The sequence below is a fragment of the Manis javanica genome, chromosome 18 (assembly GCF_040802235.1).
Source record: "Manis javanica isolate MJ-LG chromosome 18, MJ_LKY, whole genome shotgun sequence".
Lineage (NCBI taxonomy): Eukaryota > Metazoa > Chordata > Mammalia > Pholidota > Manidae > Manis > Manis javanica.
The window spans coordinates 5315638-5337853 of record NC_133173.1 but is presented as its reverse complement, the minus strand read 5'-3'; the positions used below and the strand labels follow the sequence as shown (position 1 = coordinate 5337853).

The 22216-nt window shown below is 51.1% G+C and overlaps 1 long non-coding RNA gene across 1 annotated transcript in view; it reads right to left on the bottom strand.

The window, feature by feature from the left end:
• Positions 1-21269, bottom strand: part of LOC140847260 (uncharacterized) — a 37616-nt gene extending 16347 nt beyond the window's left edge. Inside the window, exons 1-2 of the long non-coding RNA XR_012127083.1 lie at positions 20868-21269; positions 19906-19973 (exon numbers count right to left, since the gene is read on the bottom strand). This is a non-coding gene — a long non-coding RNA (uncharacterized lncRNA). The remainder of the gene's footprint in view (positions 1-19905; positions 19974-20867) is intronic.
• Between the last annotated feature and the right edge of the window lie 947 nt (positions 21270-22216).

Genomic DNA, 22216 nt, shown 5'->3' with positions numbered 1-22216 from the left:
CTGCCTTAAATCCTGGAGGCCTAATCTCTGACCATTAGGGACAAGCCCTTTCTAAGGAAGTGGTGTGAGTGATTGATGGTATAGGTAACCCCTAAAATGACCCCCAAATTTGACCCTCCCTTCCTAATATTCATACCCTTTGTGATCCCCTCTACATGAGTGTGAGCTGGATTTATTGACGCATCTACAACAAATAGTAAGTGCTGAAGGGATGGGATGTTGTTTGTAATACTGAATTATAAAAAAAAAAAAACTGGGTTCATGATCATCTCCATAGATGCTGAAAAAGCATTTGACAAAATTCAACATCCATTCATGATAAAAACTCTCAACAAAATAGAGGGCAAGTACCTCAACATAATAAAGGCCATATATGACAAACCCACAGCCAACATCATACTTAACAGCGAGAAGCTGAAAGCTTTTCACCTAAGATCGGGAACAAGACAGGGATTCACACTCGCCCCACTGTAATTCAACATAGTACTGGAGGTCCTAGCCACAGGAATTAGACAAAACAAGGAAACACAAGGCATCCAGATTGGTAAAGGAAGTCAAACTGTCACTATTTGCAGATGACATGATATTGGACATAAAAAACCCTAAAGACTCCACTCCAAAACTACTAGAACTAGTATCTGAATTTAGCAAAGTTGCAGGATACAAAATTAATACACAGAAATCTGTTGCTTTCCTATACACTAACGATGAACTAGCAGAAAATCAGGAAAACAATTCCATTCACAATTGAATCAAAATGAATAAAATACCTAGGAATTGACCTAACCAAGGAAGTGAAAGACCTACACCCTGAAAACTACAAGACACTCAAGAGAAATTAAAGAAGACACTAACAAATGGAAACTCATCCCATGCTCTTGACTAGGAAGAATTAATATTGGTCTAAAGCAATCTACAGATTCAATGCAATCCCTATCAAAATACCAACAGCATTCTTCAACGAACTGAAACAAATAGTTCTAAAATTCATATGGAACCACAAAAGACCCCGAATAGCCAAAGCAATCCTGAGAAGGAAGAATAAAGCGGGGGGCGGGGGGTGGTTTGAGCAGTCTCACTTCAAGCTCTACTACAAAGCCACAGTTATCAAGACAATTTGGTACTGGCACAAGAACAGAGCCACAGACCAGTGGAACAGATTAGAGACTCCAGACGTTAACCCAAACATATACAGTCAATTACTATATGGTAAAGGAGCCATGGACATGCAGTGGGGAAATGAGAGCCTCTTCAACAGCTGGTGTTGGCAAAACTGGACAGCACATGTAAGAGAATGAAAACTGGATTATCTAACCCCATACAGAGAAGTAAATTCAAAATGGATCAAAGACCTGAATGTAAGTCATGAAACCATAAAACTCTTAGAAAAAACATAGGCAAAAATCTCTTGGACATAAACATGAGCAGCTTCTTCATGAACATATCTCCCCGGGCAAGGGAAACAAAAGCAGAAATGAACAAGTGGGACTATATCAAGCTGAAAAGCTTCTGTACAGCAAAGGACACCCCAAAAGAACAAAAAGGCATCCTACAGTATGGGAGTATGTATTTATAAGTGACATATCCGATAAAGGGTTGACATCCAAATTATATAGAGCTCACGCATCTCAACAAACCAAAAGCAAATAAGCCAATTAAGAAATGGGCAGAGGAGCTGGACACTTCTCCAAAGAAGAAATCCAGATGGCCAACAGGCACATGAAAAGATGCTTCACATCACTAATCATCAGAGAAATGCAAATTAACACCACAATGAGATATCACCTCACACCAGTAAGGATCGTCACCATCCAAAAGACAAACAACAAATGTTGGCAAGGATGTGGAGAAAGGGGAACCCTCCTACACTGCTGGTGGGAATGTAAATTAGTTCAAACATTGTGGAAAGCAGTATGGAGGTTCCTCAAAAAACTCAAAATAGAAATACCATTTGACCCAGGAATTCCACTCCTAGGAATTTATCAGTTTGAAAAAGATATATACACCCCTATGTTTATCACAGCACTATTTACAATAGCCAAGAAATGGAAGCAACCTAAGAGTCCATCAGTAGATGAATGGATAAAGAAGATGTGGTACATATACACAATGGAATATTATTCAGCCATAGGAAGAAAACAAATCCTACCATTTGCAGCAACATGCATGGAGCTAGAGGGTATTATGCTCAGTGAAATAAGCCAGGCAGAGAAAGACAAGTACCAAATGATTTCACTCATCTGTGGAGTATAAGAACAAAGAAAAACTGAAGGAACAAAACAGCAGCAGACTCACAGAACCCAAGAATGGACTAACAGTTACCAAAGGGAAAGGGACTGGGGAGGATGGTTGGGAAGGGAGGGAGAAGGCGAATAAGGGGCATTACAATTAGCAGACGTAATGTAAAAAGGGGGCTCAGGAAAGGCTGTACAACACAGAGAAGACAAGTAGTGATTCTATAGCATCTTACCACGCTGATGAACAGTGACTGTAATGGGGTATGTGGTGGGGACTTGATGATGGGGGGGGGAGCCTAGTAACCATAATATTGCTAATGTAATTGTAGATTAATGATACCAAAATAAAAAAATAAAAAGATTAGGAAAAAAAACTGTGGTTTCCCTCTGGGGCACCTTTTGCTATCATACCCCTCTGAAGGAATTCAGCTGCTATATTGTGAGCTGCCCTGCAGAGAGATCTATGTAGCAAGGGACTGATATCTGTAGCCAAAAGCCCGCAACAACCTGAGGGCTGCCAGCAGCCGTGTGAGTGGACTTGAAAACAGACCCTTTCCCATCAAGCCTTGAGACAACTACAGCTCCAGCCAACCTTGACCGTAGCTTTGTGAGAGACCCCAAGCCAGGAGTAACCAGATTCCTTGCCAGCAGAAATTGTGAGTCAGTAAATGTTCATCATTTGAGGCATGAAATTTGAATGTAATTTGTTAAGAAGCAATACAATTACCATTAGGGCTAGAGCACTGCTGTAGGCAGAATAGTGGCCCCCCAAAAGATGCCCACATCCTAGCCCCTGGGACCTGTCAATATGTTACTGAACATGGAAAAGTGGATTTTGCAGGTGTGATTGAGTTAAGGATCTTGAGATAAGGAGATTTTGCTGGACTGTCCTGGTAGGCTCGGTGCAATCACAAGGTTTCCTTAAACGGGGAAGAGAGAGGACAGAGTCAGAATCAAAGACATGGCCTAGGAAGAAAGAGTCAGTTGGTCACTGCTGGCCTTGAAGATGGAGGAGACGTAAGGCAAGGAATGCAACTGGCCTCTAGAAACTGGAAGAGGTTAACAAAACCGAGTCAGCCCCAGGGCCTCCAAAGGAAATGTGACCTTGCCAATATCTGATTTTAGTCCAGGGAGACCCACTTCACACTTCTGACCCTCACAACTCTAAGATAATAAATTTGAGTTTTTTAAGCCACCAAGTGTGTGATAAGTTATTAGAGCAGCCACAGGAAACTGTAATAAAGTTTCCTTTATTACAAGCATGGAGGACAGCACTGGAAGACTTTGTCCTGCACAAATATATTAGTCTTGGCATCTCTAGAGGAAGCCAGGGTAAGCAAGGAGACTGGGAAGAAGCTCTGGCATTCATGAGAATAAGGATGAAGTCGCTAGTTTGCCCCTTTAAGAGAAACAAGTGGAGCAGCTTGGTTGCCTAGCCCCAGGGCACTCACCCAACGCCCACCAGGTGCCCCACAAAAGCATGCCACAGACTAATCCTTTTGGAGACTCAGTGAGAAGATAGGACTAACTCAGGACAGTGTCAGTGCCACCCGACATGCCTACAGCATCATCTCCAGTACAATCATGGCAGAGAGCTGCCCAGTTCTCAGCTAGCCTTCCTACTGCTGTCACCCACTCTCATCTCCTCCCCACCAGTCAACTTCCAGAAGATGGATGCTGCGTCAAGGGTAATGGGGCACTACTGGGAACCCCCTAGGCCTCAAGGCCCCCAAGATCTCCCCACCCTCACCTAGACGTACGCAGGAGTCTTACCTACTGGATGGCTATTAAGATTTCTCATTTACCTGATCTAATGTTGTCCTTAGCCAATCAATGAAATGGAGAAAGTAAGGCTCAGAGAAGTTAACTGTTCACAAAGCCAAGACTAGAATCCAGATTTCCCGATTCCAGCTCTACATTCTGTCCACAAAACCACACTTTTTCCCACTTTTAGCAAAAGAACTTGATTAACGTCTAATTGCTAGGGCCCTTTAAACAGACTGAGTTGCAAGCCTGGCTCAATCACAGAACTGCTATCACTTCCCCGTGCCTCAATTTCCCCATCTATAAAATGAAGATCTACTAGAGAAACAAGAGAGAGTTTGTGGCAGTGTCAGGCAGCCAAGGAGGGGCACAGAAACAGCCCCTCTCATTTCCCAGGCCCAAAGCTGGAAACCATGAAGGAGGAAAAAAAAAATTGCTCCAAAGTTTTTTTACAACAAACTTTGAAAACTGGAATGTGGGTGTGTGAGCACTACTTGAAGGTTTTATACAGTGACACGCGGATCACCTGTCAGGGAGCCAGGATTGGAATGCTGGTTTTAATTACACCGAATATTCCACTTTCTTATGCAGAGGCATAATCAATTATCTTATTTAAAGGCATTACGATAATGTGTGTATAAAATGGAGCCATTCCCTGTATTGCATTAGATTCTACTAATTATAGGAGAATGTTTGGAGCTAAAATGTCAGCTTGTCATCCGGATGGCTTGTAACTCAGGATTTGCATTGCAGAGACGGGAAGGGAACTCTGACAGAAATTGCATTCAGCTCCAGCTCGCCTGGCCTCCGCCTCACCGGCTCCAGCGCTATGGAGGGCCCTGATCTTTGCTCTGCCCCTGCTCCCGCCTGCTACGATGGGCACTCCATCCAATTCCCTTCTCCAAGAGGGCAAGATGGGGTGGAAGGGTGATCAGGCCGGGGCAGGATCAGAGGGCAGCAAACCATACCAGCTGCAAAAATGGAAGAGCAAAATCCCTCTTGAAGACCTACCCACCCTCCTATTGCATTTTGTTCCTAGTATGAGATTTTAAAAGCAGTGTTTAAAGGGAGTCGGGTTCCAAAGAATTTATGATCTTTGGCTTTCTTGGGAAGGGGAAGCTGATTTAATTCAATGCGACAAATAACTCATGAGGGCCTACTGTGTGCTGCATGCTGGGATTTTGGCTTCCAGGGTGCTGATACTGTGGGCTCTGGAGCAGACTGCCACATCGGCCCCTGGAACTTAGGAGAGAGGCACTGGGCACCAAGTTAACCCCCGTGCTTCTAATTGCTCATCTGCAAAATGGGGAGAGTAGGGTCATTATGAGGTCGGATAGAAGACACCTGCGGAGTGCTTAGAAAGAGCCTGACATCAGTTAAGCAGTCAACAAAGCTTAGCTGTTATCACAGCTGTGAACACGACACCCATGACATGACAGTCAAGGAGGACATTCAACAGGGGAGAGCCCCCCCTCTTCACAGGGCTACTCGAATTAATGCCTGCTTTCTCATAACGGTTTGCTTTATAGCAAGTCATTTTACCTCCTGTGTCTCACTTCACCTTCTTCCCAAAATAAAGAGGACCTTTCTGACCAATGAGACGAGTGGATTTTCCTCTTTTGAGATAACCCTGCTGCCAAGGGAAGCAGCTTACCAGACCCGCTGGACAGAAGCGCGTTTATGTTCAAAGTCTCCTTCCCCCTGGTGGAATTCCTCACCAGCCCATCAGTTCTGTGCCGCTGTCGGTTCACGCAGCCCAACCTACCCTTGAGGGCGGAGAACCAGGGCTGGGATACACCAAGTGCCTTTCCTCCAAGAGAAAGTGGAGGATGAAAGCAGCATGCCCACCCTGGCCAAAATCGGGGGGCCAGGGTGAACCAGGGCCAGAGCACCCCTGAAAAGGGCCTTTAAGCCTCAGCCTCCCTCTCCACAGCCTGGGCACCACTCCCAGGTCCACCCCAGGTTAGCTGGCTATTGATTCCCACTCACTGAGCCCCTCTCCCCTCCCCAGGGCCCAGGTCAGCTGCCTTGAATCTACCTGCATCTCAGGACTCCCTGAGCAAAGCTCTGGACCTTCATCCAACTGCCCGGTGCTCTCAGAAGTGATGACTCCCACCTGACATTTCATGCCTCCATGCCCACCTTCAGGACGCTGGCACTTGGACAGTTCCATTCTCCTTGGCTGGAGCCCAACCCCACGGCCTGGCCCACCTGGACCAGCTCTGCTGCCACCCAGGAGCTCCCAACACGCTCAGGCCTGCTGTGACCGTCGCAAAGCTACGTGCATAAACCATCAGCCTTCCCAAGAGGCCTTCAGGACCGGGTTGCCTCACCCTCCCCTCCCGAGCTACCACCACCTCTTTCCTCAGCTGCTCTTTGGTCTTCCAGAGACCTGTGAGAAACAAACCACAACTTCTAAGCCACCCACTCTGTGGTGTGCTGTTGTAGCAGCAGAAATAGCCTGAGACAGTCATCCTCCAGGTTTCAACAGCCCCCTGCTCCCACCCCCCCCGTGAGTCCCACGCCTCCAGCTCAGGCCCACATACCCCTCCGCATCCCGGCGTCTCCTCCTCACACCCAACTACCCAAAGCTGAGCTCATTCATCTTCCCCCTCGGACCTGCCACTGCTCCCACGGTCCCCGGCAGCGCTGTTTACTCATTCACCCCGGCTGGCAACCACCAGGGCATCCCTGACTCATCCTTCGGGCTTGTACCAGTCACTCATCAAGCCTGCTGTTCCACTCAGAAATGTCTTGCACATCACTGCTCCCCACTCATCCCACACCACTGCTGTCACACCTCCTCGCTGAGGCCCTTCCTAGCCAGCCTCCTCCTCTCCCAGGCTCCCCGACAGTCCTCGTCTCCCCCTGAAGACTTACTCTGTCCTGGGCACCACCAGCGACACAGTGTTTGCAACTGGGCCCGGGCTACACCTACAAACCCAAGGTCAGAGAAGCCAAGCATTTCAGTTATCTAATAAGCAACAAAGCACCCTAAAATTCAGTGCCTCGAAAAATGATTTTTTTTTTAGTTCTCACAATGTGGGTTTCCAATCTGGGTGGTCTTACTGGAAAGCCCTCCGCCAGCTGCAATCAGCTGGCCGCTCGCCTGGAGCTGGAAGGGCCTCGCTCACACGTCTGACAGCTGGTGCTGCCTAGAAGCAGGGCGCCTGGGTTCTTGCCACATGGGGTCTCACTAGGCGAGACACGTGGGGGTCTCAGGGCAACATTCCAAGGTTGGCAAGCAAAGGCTACGAGGTCTCCTATGGCTCCAGAACCCATTTAATGACACTTCCACCGTATCTCATTGGCCAAAGCCAGCCACAGGCCAATGCAGTATAAAGGAGATGAAGAAATGTACTCTGCATCTTAATGGGAGGAGTGGAAAGATCCCTTTGCAGAAGGGACACGGGGAGGCCTGAGTCACTGAGGGCCATTATTAGGAGCTATCACCCCAAAGAACTTGTCCACAGTATTCACTCAACATGAAAATCCCAGGCATAAGCCAGGGTCTTGAGGCCGGCATTCTCCCATGTTTGCGTGTGCTGTCAGGCCTGCTTCCTACCAGAGGAAGCCATCAGTAGATGGGTCACCAAGAGCAGTAACAGTGGTGACACCGGCTGCTGGAACTGCGATTGGACGCAAGTGGCTGCCGACTGGGGCAGCACCGCCTCATCTTCTAGGAGCTCCGGCTGTGGCAACAGCTACCCTACACTCCTCCCCACTCACCACGTCCAACTTGGCCCCAGCAAGCAGCATAATGCAGGACCTGAGAACTCCCCCAGGTGCCCAGACTCCATTAAGGAGCTGATTAAAATTTGATGCTCCCATTTAACACCTTTTAGCAAACAGTGCCCTCCTGCTTGGAGAAAGAGCTTGGAAGAGGGGGCCTCCCCAGCTCCCAGCAGCACCCTTCCTGCCAAGGTGGCGAACCATTAGAGGGAAGATGATAAAGCAGAGGTGGATGGGGGAGGGGGGACCAGCTCCTCTGAGTTCCAAAGCAAGACTGCGAGCTTGAGTCTGAGAGCAAGGGTCCCACAGCGGGCAGCGGCACGAGGCTGGAGATGAGAAATTGGCATCCAAGAACCGGCAGCCCTACGGGATCGTGAGAGGCCACCTCCTTTCCCCTGCCTTCCCGCCCCACCCCCAGCAAACATCAAAATTGTCCAAGACCAGGAGAAGATGCATCAGGGGAATACGATCAGGATATAAATGCTCCAAGTTGAAAGAATTGGGTCTGCGTTCCCACGGACAGCTACGGGAACTGCCCACAAAACCTCCCGAAGGGAAGGGGATCTGAGAGAAACGGACATCACTCCTTCCTAAGGAGAGCAATTTAGGGGCAGACCGCGTCAGCTTTAGGGCAGGAAAGACGAGATAATCTTCCAGATGCCGACAGACACTTCCTAGGTGTCTGTCCCTGGCATGAAGGGGGCCTACACAAAGCAGGAAACAGAATCCCTAGCCTCACAGAACGTATGATTTCACAAGGCTACAGGTACACAGGCACCGGCATTTCAGTACCAAAACAAGGTGTCAGAAGCAGCATGGAATCAGGATTGGATGCCCAAGCTTGTCACTTACTTGCGGATTGCGACCCTTCTGAAAACCTAACTCGAATGCCCCTGGTTAACACTTAGCAAACACAGTGTGCTGCCGGGACAGAGAATTCAAAGGGGGTGGGGGGTTCAGGTCAGGTTCTTCCAGATGGCTGGAAGGTCAGGGTGGCAGCCATCAGAAGGAGCCGGAAAGTCCCATTCAATCTTGAGGCTCAGCGGCCTCCTCTGACAACGAGGATGATAATCCCCACTGAACAGGGTCGTTATGAAGATGGGATGATGTGACAGCACATTGTGATTGTGAATGCCCAGTCACTCCTCAAGGCCACCTCTTGTGATGATCATAACACATGTCAGAAGAAAACAACCTCCTCCAGGTTGGGGCCCTTCCTGGGGTCACACAAGGTTTTAAGGTTTATCCAGTGAGCTTTATTCCCTACGAGTCCCTCCCCCCGAGACACAAAGCCCTTTCAGTCCCACCCTGTAACGGTGGGACTCTACCACATCCCATAATACACGTTTTCGCAAAGCCCACGACAGTCTGTGGGAAGCAGGGTGCCCAGGGGAGCCCATGTCGACACCCGCGTGTAATTTGGAGATTCCCCCAACACCCTGCCTGCGCTCTCAGGACCCTGTTGTTAGCTGAAGGCTTCCATTGTGTCTGGCCCTTCCCTCTCTCCAGGGGTCTTCTGCTCCAGGGCTCAACACCCTCGGCTTCCCACTTTCCTAGAACAAGTCCTTGGCCAACCCTCAGCACTGCTTCCCGGGGGTACCCTGGACATGGCACAGCATCACGGGAGGGCTGGCAGGCCAGGCAAGACCCGGAGGGAGGTGGGGATCCAGCTGCACCATGAGGAACGTATCTCCCTGGATTTAAGAGGCATGGCTGGGCTCAGCAGAGGGCCCTGGGCCTCGCTAGGGGCCAGGGTGGCAAAGGCTCTGCTGGGGACGGTAAGAAGTGGGCTTGAAAGAGAAGACAGGGGCCCTGGGGTGGCCGGGCCCTCCCTGCTAGCCAGGGAGCCTGATGCGCCATGTAGACGGCAGCAACCCACTGAAATCCGGGCACTTCTGAACAGCAGAGGGATGGACCGGAATTACAGCTGTCCCTCTTACCCACAGTGGATACGTTCCAAGAGCCCCAGTGGAGAGTTTCGAATTCTATATATACCATGTTTGCCCTGAGTAATACCTGTGATAAAGTTTGATTTATAAAGTAGACACAGTAAGAGATGAACAACAAAGTAGGACACTTAGAACAATCAACTGTACGTGAATGTGGTCTCTGTCTCGAAATACCTTATTGTACCGCATTTGCCCTTCTTGTGATACTGATAAAACGCCTGCGTGATGAGATGCAGGGAGGAGAGCGATGCAGGCTTTGTGAAGCCACTACTGACCTTCTGCCCGTAAGTCAGAAGGGGGGGTCCCTCTGATTGCTTTGGGACAGTTTACTGAGGGTAACACAGAAAAACAAAACCCCGGATAAGCGGGGATTGCTCTAATGGTTTGGGAAGGTGCCCCGGGTGGGGTTAAGGAGGTGCCTTTCCTGGGGGTGCAGGTCTGTATACAGGATGACCAGAATGACACCACCAGCCCCCTTCAGCAGCCTCCCCCACCCCGCTGGGCTTCAGAAAGGAAGGTCATAGCCGGAGGCAGCCCTTCGGCAGCCACACCCTTGGTTCCCTGCTCCGGAGTCAGACCCACACTCTCAGCAGAGGGTCTCTACTCGCCTGCCTTGTGCCACCCCGACCCCTCTTCCCTCCCCTGGTGTGATGGGCTCTCCCCTCCACAGCCTCCAGTGTGACCAGGCACCCACAGAAATGTCCTTTTGGGATGTGGGTGGTCCACATTCACAAACTACCCACAGCCGGTGCCCAGGCTGAGAGATGGGCATCCAGAGTGATCAGCCCAAGAGCAGAGCTCTTCCTTGTCACTTACCCACTGTGTGGCCTGAGGCAAGTAGCTTGACCTGTCTGGGCCTTTTCTCACCTGTAAAGTGAGACCAGAGACTCCCTTTGTAGGAGAGTGGTGGCAATGACTGAGATGTAACATTTGCAAAGCTGGGGCAGCTCCTGGTCGCAGGGCAGGCTGTGCAGGAGAGCACAGCAGACCCGGGGCAGGTAAGAGGGGCCTGGGGAGACAGCAGGCGAGGAGCTCCTCTGCTGAGAGTGTGGATTTGACTCCAGAGCAAGGCATCACAGGTGTGGCTGAGGGAGACCCCCTGCAAAGTGCTGAGCCACAGGAGGCTATGACCCTCCTTTCTAAAGCCTAGGGCGGTGGGGGGTGGGGGGGAGGGTGCAAGAAGGCGTGGATACAGAAGGGGGCTGAGGTCGTTCTGGTTACCAGGGGTCTGCCAGCTATGGCCCAAATCCAGCCAGGCACCTGCTTTTCTGTGGGCCACAAGCTGAGAATGGTTTTTATATTTTTAAGTGTTTGTAAAATATCAAAAAAAATATGTATCAGAACACATGAAAATGACATTCAAATTTCAGTGTCCATAAATAGTTTCATCCAAATACAGGCACACATATTCCTATACGTATTGTCTCAGGCTGCTTTTGTGCGACATGGCAGAATTGAGTAGCACTTGTCATAACAGAAAACCTTGCTGACCCTGGTTTGCTACAATTTTCATTTCAAACACCCCTTGTCCTAGGAGCCTGTATCTTCTCTGTGGATGACAAGCAATTTGAGGAGGGATTTTGTTCAACCCTGTCACTTGGGCCTACTGCAGCCCCTAGTAATAGTAGACACTCAACTAACGTTCTGTTCCCACTAAGGAACAACTCTTCAATTGTCCCAGCTCCTTCAGGCAGAAACTAATGCCTGGGATCGGATACTTCCCCCCCTTTGTCCCTCCACCCTGGCAGGGGTAGGGGCTGCCAGAGACACTTCACAAAGACGACCAAAGAGCTTTTTGCTTCCACTTCAGGCAGGAAAACCAAAACGTCACAAGGTGAGCTGACTCACCTAAGATCATGCAATTAGAAGACACAGAGCAGAGATTCAGATCCAGACCTTTCCCTGCAAACTTGACACTACTACCTCAACTTGTCCAAACACAACCAGGGACTGCTGGAGGGACCAGGAGCACCCTTGGACTCTAGGGAGCTGGGATCCCTTCAGCAGCCGAGTCTGGTGACCAGAAGTAACTCCCCAGGAATGTTTGTTGCGTGGGGTTTAGAAGCAGCATTTGTCTAATAAAGTAATTTCTGAACATCTCACATCCCCTAATTACTTGTCACAATACTGTGAGGCATCTCCCTGCTTCTTTTTCCCTCCCCTGGCACAGAGCAGTAGCTCCTGGGCCTGGGAGGCGGAGATAAATATAGCGGCATTTACTCACCAGTTGGGTTGCCTGAATGCACGATACACCTCTGCCCGGACACATGCCACGCCCATACACAGGCCCATGGGGGCAACACTGTGTGGACCAGGGGGTATCGCGGACACTTCCCGGACCAGCCCTAACATGGAAAGGGGCTCAGATTTGTCAAGCATGGCACCAACTAGCCATAACTGGGACCAGTCTTTGGGAGATAGATTTGTGTGAGATACAAGGAGGAAGCTTTCTAATCATGAAGCATCTAATGACGCCCAGCCAAGGACATCTGGCCCTAGGTGAGGACAAGTGCTGAGAATCCCACAGGGTCCAAGCCCAAGACATGCTGTGCTTGGAAATGTTCCGCCCATTTCACCTTGGCCTCCAGGAACTGAGATGGGAAGCACGGAAGTGCTGGGCAGGGCTAGGGATGGGGAGGTAAAGAGTGGAGAGTAGCAGCCATTCTTTCCTCTACTCCAGTCCTGGTAAGCGACTGGGCAGGTGCCCACCAGTCACCAGGGACCTGCCCAAAGGGTTTCTCCCAGAATGCGTGGGGGAAGCGTGCCCCTGCTGGAGGGATGCAGCTTGGGGAGCAGAGCCAAGCAAGGAGGCAGAGAGCACCGGCTGGAGAGGAGCCCACCAGGAGGAAAGAGGCTGAGTTGTGAGAAAGAAAAAACCTTTCCCCAGCCTCTCACCCTTGTTTTCCTTCGGTCTCACTAGATTCATAGCAAACTTGCCCCGAGCAGGGAACCCGCTTCCCCCCAGAGCCACACTCCTATCCCATGTAGTTTAGGTGGGGCTGATGCCCCCACCACTGCAAGCAGGCAGACAGCCCTGGCTTAGCCAGTGAGAGTTCAGCAACTACCTCCCACAGTGATTGGTTCAGGGAAGGCCATGTGACCCAGGCCAAGCCAATGACAGCCAGCCCTGGGAGTTTTGTTGAAGTCCTTTCCTTGGGAATTGCACAAAGGTAGAATATAATTCTGTTGGCCATCTTTGCTACCACATAAGGCATCCCTGTCTGAAAATGAAACCAACACAGAAGAAAACTGATAAATACAGTGAGAAGTTCCTTAGAGCATTATTTAGGGATCTGCATCTAGCCATGCTGGGAGTTCGTCCTTGACCTTCCCAATGACATGAGCCAGTCAATTTCCTCTAAGCTAGTTTCTTTCACCAGCAACTAAAAATCCTGACTAATACATAACTTCAGGCCTTTTGTCAGAATCCAATAAAACAGCATACACAACCACCTAGCAGACTGCTGGCACATAATAGGAACTCATTAAATATTAGTCACCTTCCCAATAAGAGGAAGGGAAAAGCGCCAGTGGACACAGAACTGAACACAAGAAAGATGTATAATCAACAGAGCAAGAGCCCGGAGGAGCCAGAAAGGGATGCGATCGATGCACGGTGCAAGGCTCAGCCTGGCAGGGAAAGGTCACCTCATCCTGGGCGGCAGCAGGAAGAAACGCTGGGAAATTCAGAGGTTGCTGTGGGGAGGAGGAACGATGCATGGTAGCCTAGCCTCCTCGGCCGTGGGGTTCTTTACTGAGTGGGGCCATTGGTGGCCTCAGACGCTTGAGGACAGTGGAGAAAAGAGTCAGCTGCCACAGTAGAAAAATGGAAGATTGCTGCATAGCAAAAAGCCTGCTGCCCATGGCTGCTCAGGACCTGACCACACAGACTCATGCCTTTTTTTTTTCACCTAAATACAATTCTATCTGCCTTTTGGGTCTTAAAAATAGGGCCCCAGATCTTGCTTCCCAGAGGACATACTCAGGGACCCAAAGCCAGGAAATCCCTCACCCCCAAAACACACAGCCCTTGTTTGGAGAGGAACCCTGTTCAACCCAGCCTCCCGCCTAACCTGGCTCCTGCCAGAAAGAGAGAAACTGCTTCACAATTGAAGCCACTCGCCCACTTAGGCTCCTGGCTCTGTTATGGGGTTGTCTGGCTTATAGTAAGCCCCCCTCCCCATCCCAACACAACTAAGACCTACAGGCCCCCGACCCCAAAGCTTTCACCTAATATCAGCGGTGGAAGTCCTACTCAGCCCTCAAGGCCAGACCCACAGCAAGTCTGAGTACCCAATTCAATCTCTCCTTTCTTCCACTAAATCGAGGTTGACAAACTTTTGCTGTAAAGGTCCACATAATATTTCAGGCTGTCTAGGCCTATGGCCTCTGTCACAACCAACTACTCAACTCTGCAGCTGTGACGTGGCAAAGGCAACATGTAAACAAATGAGTGTGGCTGTGTTCCAATAAAACTTTGACACTAAAATTTGAATTTTATGTATTTTCAAACATTCAATAGTATTGTTCTGACTTCTTTCTGACTATTTAAAAATGTAAAAACTTTTAGCTCATGAAAACAGTCAGTAGACCAGACGTGGCCCAGAGGTCATGATGTGCCCACCACCGCTCTCAATAACCAACAGCCATAGCTGCCACTCATTAAATTCCTACTCCGTACAAGATCAGAAGCATATTTATGTAGAAGTGTATATTCCCTTAATCATTGTTTCAGCCTTATCAGATCAGTAGGATTATCCCCTTTTTATTTTTTAGAAAGTGAGTTTCGAGAACTTTTGTGAGAGAAAATCTGAGCTTTTCAGAGAGCCTGACACTGAGCCTCCAGGTTGTGGAGGGAAAGCTGGGGTTCCAACCCAGGGCTGTGTGCCCCTCCCCCAGAGACTTTCTCCATCATCAAACTCTTTCCAAAGCCACTCACACCTTTCGGAGCCCTCCTCCCTGCACTGCCTCATACTGGTCTGATTTGCAATTGTTTGTGATCTGGACTCGATTCCCCTGCACAGGTATAAGCTGCCCGAGGGCGGCAATGTGTTTCGCCGCGTACTGCGTAGCCCGTGGCCTGCCCGTCTCAGCCACTCAACAGAGCAAACCACATAATGAGGCCGGTGTTCCTCTGAATTCAAGACCACAAACCACCCTCAGCCCTGCCCAGCAATCCTGGCATGTTTTCCTGGAAACTGTGCTCCCTGTCTGAGTATTAAATCCCATCTCTTCTCTCCATCCCCTGCTGCCCAAGTACCCCCTCACTCTCTGCTACTGACCTCACCACCTACTTCACTTAGAAACACAAGCCATGCTTCAGTGCTCCCTGAATTGCCATCAACAAATCCACAAAATGCCCCTCTACCCAAGCCTAGAGTCCCTGCCACAGGGCCCTTCGGGACCTGGCACCGGCTCCTTGCTGTCCCCACTTCCCACCCTCTCCCCACCCCCACTGCACCTCTTGCTGTTCCTTGACCAGCCTGAGCACATTCCCCACTCCCAGCTCAGGGCCTCCGCCATTCCTCCTCTCCCTGCTGGCCTGCCTTCCCCACTCCTTCACCCCCTCAGAGGCCTTCCAGGGACACCCTGCCTAAAGCCATCCTCCCTGACCTTTGCTTTATTTTCCTTGTCCCAGGTCTCACACACCCTGATGCAATGCCACCTGTGTATTTGCACACACATGCTTCTTGTGTCTCTCCAAAGTACAGTGTGAGCTCTTCAAAGGGAGGGAAGGGGTTATTGCTCTGCTTTGCTCAGTTATGCATCCCCACCATCTAGAACAGTCGTGTAGAACAGGGGCTCAATAAATACTTTTGGATGCACTAAGACGACGCAGAGTCCCAGAAAAACTTTTGCCAAATCTCTTAAGTTACCCATCCCTAGAACTTCGGCTCCCTGCATCCCAGAGACTGCCCTCCCTGGCCCCTGGGGCTGACCGAGATGGGCGGCTCTGGGGGTCCCTAGGGAAACATTCTCCTTGCCCTGCTGCCCTAGCCCGCATCTCCAGAGCCTGCTAGCATCTGAGCTATTTGCAGAGCCTTGTAAACTTTAACTTGGGAAGCCCAGAGTGGTGCTAGAAACCAGCAGTGCAATTACAGAGCTCTTAAACCGCCCTGCTCCTCGGGGCTCATTTCCCCAGGGCCCATCAGAGGCCAGGATGGTGTCAGGCCAGGAGGGAGGCGAGTGCCTCTCAGCTATGGCGGCTGATGCTCGCTCAGACTCCCAGGAGGGCAGCTGGCACGCAGCTCGGGGCCCACCAGTGGACCCAGGCTTCTACACTCCCAAATCAGAACCTGGAACTGGCTACAGTCGGAGGGTCTCTGTCAGGCCAGGGACAGCTGGGACAGGGCAGGAAAGGACCTCAAAGTTAAGAGTCCATCTCCTTGGCAGAGAAGCCAGAACTGGCCCTGCCCACCTCTCTAGCTGCATCTCCAGGGAAGCCATGCAGAGCCCCAGGCCTTGGGGGGAAGCTCTCCCCAAGTGTCAGGAGTGCATGTCCCGAAGTGTAAGCAGGGTGCAGAGGCCCCTCCTCAAGCTGTACCCAGCCGGGAAGACAGCGTCCATCAGAGGATAGACAGGAGTCCCTCTGAAGCTGCCACCTACAGGATGACTGAGTGGCCCAGCCTCCATGCTTGGGGACAATGCCCCACTACGGTTCAGGCCTCCACACAACAAGAAGGACCTGGTTCACTGCAAGGCCCTGCACTGGGCAGGTGGGAAAGGAAAGAGGAAGCCCCTACTAGGCCCTGTGGAAGCCGGTCTCAGTGAAACACTCACCCTGTGGGGTGGCTGTTACTGTCCCCACTTTACAGACGAGGAAACCGAGGTTCTGAGATGCAGTCTCTCCACATGTCATGCATCTGGGATACAGCAGTGCCCAGAGCTTCTGACCCAAGACAATATCGTCTGCTTCCCCCAAGGCCGGAGGCAGTGGCCACCACCCTGACTGCAGATGAGACTACCAGCGAGATGCTTCTCTCCGGTGGGCTGAAAGACAGCCTAGATGGGGGAAGGTGGGTTGCGCGTTCTGACTCCATGGAGCCTGCAGGATAACATCAAGCCCGCCCCCTTCTGCCATGCCCAGCCACCAAGGGAAGAGGGAGATTTTGCTGGTGTGATATGCCTCCCCCATCCGGCTGAAAGCCAGGGGAGCAGACAGAGCTTGCAAACCTAAAGGCCCATTAATAAACCTCCTGGCAAGGCCCACCTGCGCAGCATGGGCTGCGCCATTCATCAATCTCTGCCACACTGTGCTCCAGCTCCTGCACCACCGCCCGCAGGAAGGGCCAACGTGGCTGGAACAGCCTGCAGAGGCGGCTCGGCGAGCAGCTGGGCACGTCCTGAGCCCTGGGAGGGGTCCTGGAGCCTCTCCATGCCCTCCGCACCTCCCTCCAGCCTCAGTGGTGGTGGGGACCATGAGGGACACCAGGGCTGCCCAAACCCAGGTGGCCCAGCTGCACTCTCACAGCTGAGGACAGTCCCTGGCCCAGAGCTCCGAGACCTTAGGAGGTGCTAACTGGGTCTTGTTATTCAGAAATTGGACCTGGTGACAGCCAAGTTCCTTCCGACTCCACCGTCCTAGGATGCCTAAGCAAGCCTGAGATTCAGCTTCCCCCTTCAGCAAGAATCAGCGTTTCTAGAATAACCACCAGTACCCAGGCACGCTGCACGCTCTGCTCCAACGAGCCCCTTCAGCCACCAGGTGAAGCCACTTTTATAACCCCCTACTCTGCAAAGGTGAAAACGGAGGCTCACAAAGTAACTTTCCCAGAATCACAGATGGCAGGTTCAGCCACACAGGTCCTTTTGGAAGATAATAGAATGTAAGAATAAAAACACCCCCGAGGCAGGATTCAAACCCCCCACCACTGAGCCAGCAAAGCTCTCGTGCAGTCCCATGAGTTCCTCTTCTGTATCAGGAGTTCTCAGTGGGGACACTTGGCAATGCCTTGACACATTTTCGGTTGTCATAGCTGGAGGAAGTGGTGTGCAGCTGGCACCTTGAGGGTAGAGGTCAGGTATCCTGTTGAACAGCCCCAGTGCCCAGGATGGCCCCCTGCCATGAAGGACTATCTGGCCCAAAACCTGAACAGCACCAGAGCGGAGAAACTAACCCAGGGCCACTGAAGACGGCAGGCTCATGCTCTGGGCTTCCACCGCAGAGGCCTTGGGGGTAAGGCCAGAGAGCCCAGGCCAGCAATTTCCAAAGTGTCCTGTGGGGTACACACTGGGGGTCAATGTCTAGGGAGTGCGGTGTGGTTCTTGCTCAAGTAACTTTGGGAAACAGGGTTCAGCTAAATTAAGGTGTCTTTAGTACAGGACTTTTCAGTGTGTTTATTTGTATGGTCAGCTTTTATAAGCCTGCTTGCCTAGACTAAGTTCCCAGTTATTTAATCAAGTGCTAATCTAAGTGTTACTATGTAGGTGTTTTATAGATGTAATTAAATCCATAATCAGTTGCCTTTAAGAGATTACCCTAGATAACCCTCATCGGCCTGATTCAGTCAATCCACAGGCCTGTAGAGCAGAGCTTCTTCAAGGCTTCCCGGAAGATGAAACTGCCTGTGGACTTAGGCTGCCCTTCCTGACCCCCCGTCCTTCAGACTGCAGACTTGCCTGGCTAGCCCCAAAACCGCCTAAGCCAATTCCCTGCAATAAATCTGTCAATCGACTGATTGATCAACCTGTCCTACTGGTCCTGTTCCTCTCACTGAACTCCTGATGAATTTGTAACATGATTCATAATCTCCGAGAGTAGAATATGGTCTTATGACAATTCCCAAACAGATCGGCCCAGTGGGGCCTTGAAATTGAGGATCTCATAGAATTCATGTCAGGCAGGCCTCTCTGGCAAAATCTGATTCAGGCACATTGGGCAACGTCATGAGGCAACGTCAGCCCCCTTTTACAGCAGAGCGTGATGCTGTGCTCCCAGGTCCTCACCACTATCAGGTAAGTGACTAACTAGTTCCAGCCTTGACTGCTCACAAAACACATCCTCGGGTCAGACCAGGTGGACTCACTGGGACACGTCTTGGGCCCAGATGTTTGCCCTCATTCAACATCCTAGTCTATGAAGCAGAGCTGACAAGCCCCAGCCCTTCATAAAGGGTGTAAAGACAAAACGAGGCCATCTGTGCAAAGTACCTGGCACACAGAGGGTGGTGGGTGCATCCCTCCTCTACCCTGTGCTAAAACAGGCTTCCTACTATATAAGGTACGAGCAATGTTTTAAAACCACTCAAAATGTTCAGCAGTTGCCAAAAGATGCTACTGAGCTCTCCTAGGCCCGTGGCCCACCCTAAATTTAACAGGCTCATGTTTACAAACCCAAATCCATGCATCTCCGAGGCTCCCACACACATCCCAGCTGTACGTCCCAAGAACTCCATTTGGAGAGTCTCTGGCGGCAGCATCACCGCCAGCTGGTGCCTCTCAGTGCTCCTGGGCCCCAGGCAGCCACTCACAGGTGGGAGAGAGTGGGAACCACTGGGACCCCAAGCTAGAGGGTCAGGCCAGAGGGCTGAAACCAGGACATGTGGGAAACTCTAGCAGCTAAGAGCAGGACACTGGAGCATGACACACATCTCTCCCTGGATGTGGCTTTTTCTGTCCTTCCATATACACTTCATTTTCTCTGTATGCACATATGCTCACAAGCACATACGTGCACACACACCTTCCAAGGACACAGCCATCCTGTAACAATCTGATCCTAATGAACAGCAGCTGAGAACCAGCAGAACCACAGGCCCCTTGATTGGACAGAACGTAGATCACGTTTGATGCTCCAAAGCTCCTGCAGTTTGCACATGAGAACTCAGCCCTCCCTTGGACCCTACTTATCCTTCCCTGTTCTCAAACATTAGGGACAGCTGAATCACCAGGCCAGCTTGTTAAACAGATTGCTGGCCCCACCCCCCAGTTTGATTCAGCTGGCCCAGGATGGGGCCCAAGAATTTGCATTTCTAATGAGCTCCCAGGTGAAGCTGCTACAGCCACTTGTTTAGATGCAACACCTGATCAGAATCAGACGGGGAGTGTAGTGTGTCGGGCGTGGGGCAGCCACGGATAGTGTGAGCCCTGCTTAAGCCGGGGCAGCTGCAGCAAGTGACGGTTGACAACTGACAGCAAAGAAAGACAACTATAAAAAGCAGACATAAGAACTCAAAAAGCAACGCAGTCTTGAAGCCATCTCAGTGGGATAAATTATTACATACCTGTAAATAAATCCCAAGGAAACACTCTCTCGAAGTATTGGGTAGTTGCAATGTTCACAGCACAGGCCCTGAAATACGGAGAATGCAATACTTAGGCTGCTTAAGAGGGCAGGGAAACTTTTTTTAATCTACATTTAATTTTGTTGGCAATAAAATCATCTGGGTGCTCAATGAATTATAAACTTGGCCATCTGGTAGTTTTCTCTGTGTACTAATTCACTTACCTCATTAGCCAGGTTTTCGTGTGTGCACCTGTGTAGGCGTACACCTATAGGTACGCACGAGGACGTATTTCTTACAAATGCATCTGGCTTGCCAACGGGTTTCAGCCCCAGACAAGTTACTATGGATTCAATGTGACCAAAGAAATGACAGAACGCTCTTGGGGTGAAAAGGTTATACCCAACTTCATTTCCACGGTGGCAGGTCAATTACTAGAATCCCCTCAGAGCGAGTTCACACGCAGCAAGCCTGTCTCTGCCTCTCCACCTCTCTGCCCACGCAGCTGTCCCAGTCTCTGTCCTCGGCACTGCCACCGCTCCTGTCTCATCTCTGCTCTCCTGAAGCCTTGCAGCTGTGCCACCGTTTTGCCCGGAGCACTGGGCAGGGCTCTTTATAGAGCCAATAATGACGTATGTCCCACACGTGTGTAGGGAGAGCCAACCAGGGCCAGGTGGGAATCCTGGGCACAGGAACCTTCACTTTATTCACACTCCACCCCCTCCAGGATTCCCGCCTCTCAATGAATGTGCCCTCAATCCTCTGCAGTGGTCCCTGTGCAAGAAAGCTGGAGCATTGTAACCAAATTCCATAACTACATAATACAAATAAAAATTACAACAAATTATAATAACCCTCAAGCCTGAGGGGATCCATTGCCAAGTAGTCATCCTGGCTGTATTCAAACCAGTTCTACTCAAAGGAGTTACCCAAGGCCCACGGGTGGGCCTTCCAGTACCCACCTTCTCCAGCCCCTGCAGCAGGAAGTCGTGCAGACACACAGGCCGATCTTGCTGCTTTATCTCCGCCTCTGCCTCGTCCTCAGCAGCTGGAGCAGCCACTCCGGCCTCAGTTGTTGCCGCAGCTCCAGTCCACTTTCCTTCCGTCTGTTCCTGCCTTTTCACACCAGCCCACACCTGGGTCCTCGTGACCTTCACGGGGCCCTTTAAATCCCTCCTCCGAGCAGCAGACCGTGTTTCCGTTTGTGCCCGAGCCTGGGGATAGGACCAGAGCACGGAGCGCTCCCCGACCTGCGGAGGGGGCCGCGGTTGCCGAGTCCGTCGGGCTCTCCACCAGCTTCCAGCCAGGTGGGGTCTCCACCGAGGAGGGGTCTCCACCCCCACCTGTTCGTCAGACCTCCTCTCCCCCATTTCTGGGGCTGACGGCTGCACTGCACCCTTCCCCTGCCCCGCCGCACCTGGCAGCCTGCGTGCTCCCTCTCGGGCCGCTGCTCCTTCTCGGCCGCCTCCTCTCGGGCCTTTACAATTCCCACAGCACTTGGTAGTGACGCCATTTCAGTCAGCAACAAATTTTCTTTCTCTTGGGTGGAACCCAGTCCCCCACCCCTTCCCAGTGCCACACGTCCACAGGGGACACCCAAGCGTCTCCCCGTCCGTAGGGGCAGCTACTGAAACACTCCTTCCAGGAGGGCAGTTTTTACTTTTCCTTGGTCACAAATGAACCTTGGAGAAGTTGCCAATTGTCTTGCCAATGGGCTCCAGTCCCGGGGCAAATTCACTATGGATTCAATGTGACCAAAGAAATGACAGAAGAACCTTCTTGGGGTGAAAGGGTTATACCCAACTTCATTTCCACAGTGGCAGGTCAACCACTAGAATTCTGTCCACCCACAGTGAGTCTGCACGCAGCAAGCCGGTCTCTGCCTCTGGGCCTCTCTGCCAGCACAGCCGCCCTCTGGCTCTGTCCTCGGCGCTGCCACCCTCCAGTCTCGTCTCTGCTCTCCTGCAGCCAGGCCACCGTTTTGCCCAGAGCACTGGGTGGAGCTCTTTACATAGAGTCAATAACGACGTATTGCCCACACATGTGCAGTGAGCTAGCCAACCAGGGCCAGGTGAGAAGTCTGGCTGCAGGAACCTTCACTCTATCCACAGCATTCCTAACACTAACTGCCAACCATTGTCTCAGGGATCATCCTAAACATCTTTCCCTCTTGACCATCCAGACAAGGCCGGGTCCCCAGTTAAACCTCCATTAGATTTACCTATCACATCTTGAATTGTTCAAACTCTTTCTTGCTAGACAGAACATTGTAAGGGAACGGGGTCAGGATTGCCTTTTTTCTAGGTGTTTC